Raw genomic sequence first — 1,935 nt, forward strand, 5'->3', positions numbered from 1 at the left:
TGAGGTCTCGCCGCCCAGGCGGGTCTTGAACCCGCGGGCTCAGACAATCCACTCACCCCAGCCTCCCAAAGGCACGGGATTACAGGCTGAGCCACCGAGCCCAGCATCCCTTTACATATTATACCTCGTATTATACTAAAACCTATACATAAAGAAAAATAAACAAAAGGATGAATATGTTCGATATACATTTTTTGCTACTTTTATGTATTATGTTGTACATTGTTTCATATTTTAGAAATAAATATTCTATATTAAAGCTCAAAATGTAACACTAATCCACAAAATTTAGTTAACTTCTTCATAAAGCAATATTTTTATTCTCTATAAGTTCATTAACCTCTGTAAAAAAAATCTCAAATTATTCAGAGAACAACTTCCTGAGAAGGAACTGTAAAAACAGAACTGTCAATACTAAAGTCAAGATGAACAACTATTATTAAAACAATGTTGATAAAAGGAAAAATGAGGCTCTTTCTAAGCCACATGTCTATAGAAATAGTCACCAATAAAATGATTTGTCCTATATACTTGTGACAGAAAAACCTCAACTACCAAGGAACTGGTAACACATAGGTATCCTGAGGTGAATTTATTTTTACTTAGTCAGTTTTTTAAAGAATTATGGTTTAATAGCCGTGTTGTTCTATCATGAAGAGGTGAAGATTTGGACTGGCATTTTTCATGCAAAGGAAATGACTGTTCCGGTATTTTGAATGTAAAACTCATAACCAAATGCATTATGGAGCATTTAGAATCAGACATAGGGAATCAGGTGTCCAATGAGCACATCTGGTGAGTGGCCACAAATATAACAGAAGAATGAGCTAAAAAGTCTTCCAACAGGTGTTGGCTCATAATTGTGTCTCCCAGGTAATAGAAAAATAATGATTCAATGAAAGGCTGAGATGCAATTTCTTTGACCATCACAGAGGCAGAAAATCTAACTTTGTATATCATTAATATGTTTTCCTTTTGCCTCCTGTTAGTGTTATTAAATGGACCCTCTGAAGACCAATTTTAATAATTCAATATATATTTAAGTGGTAAGATCCAAGCAATTACATTTGCTATTTGCATGATCCCTTCTTCTCAATAATTCTTGGAAATAGATTAGGTATTCAAAATATGAGTGAGTTGTTATTTGAGCAATGATTTTTAACTTTACGTTAAGAGTAACATTGATAATGTGACTGTTTTAAAAACTACGCATTTTCTTGCTGCTGACAGACTCAATTGAAAGTAATAAGCTAATGATGTTTTACTTAGATTTAAGAGCAATGCACCATTGTAAGTTGAAAATATAAAAATATAATTAAGAACTTAGCCTAAAGCAGTGAATAGTATAAGTCTTTTTAAAATGTAGTTCCCTTGACTTCAGTCATTTGTCCATTTTACTCTGCAATTGTTAAGCACTTATTGTATGCTAGCAACGTCTAGACCAGACTAGCAAGATTACATGTTAAGCAAAATATTGGATTTTAAACTTCTTAACATTTATTTTAAAAAAGACTTCATTATGTCTCTTTTTATTTAATTCCAAACTCTCATATTTATCCATGTTAATTGCTCTCAAATAGTTTTTATTGACTTATTTCTCTAAAATCCATACTGTGATTATGAGGTATTTATTTGCAACTCTGAATAACTCTTGATTCTAGAGTAGATAGGCTAGATAGACTAAATTTACAAAAGTTTCAGGTAAAAATCTACAAGAATAAATACTTTTATAGAAGTTCTCATAAATGGTGAACTATTATAAAATGCCTGACAAATACGATTAGCCTACATCTGGAAGGTAGAATATGCACTCCAGTTATCATATTGACATGAGCTCCTGCTAAGATATTTGGAAGCAATCAGGTGAGCTTGCACTTGGTGACACTTTAGCTTTTAAGGACCACTTACCAATCATTAGTCATGAATAGAACGAGC

This window comes from Carlito syrichta, unplaced genomic scaffold, assembly GCF_000164805.1.
Source record: "Carlito syrichta isolate Samal-C Ts95f unplaced genomic scaffold, Tarsius_syrichta-2.0.1 Scaffold313464, whole genome shotgun sequence".
Lineage (NCBI taxonomy): Eukaryota > Metazoa > Chordata > Mammalia > Primates > Tarsiidae > Carlito > Carlito syrichta.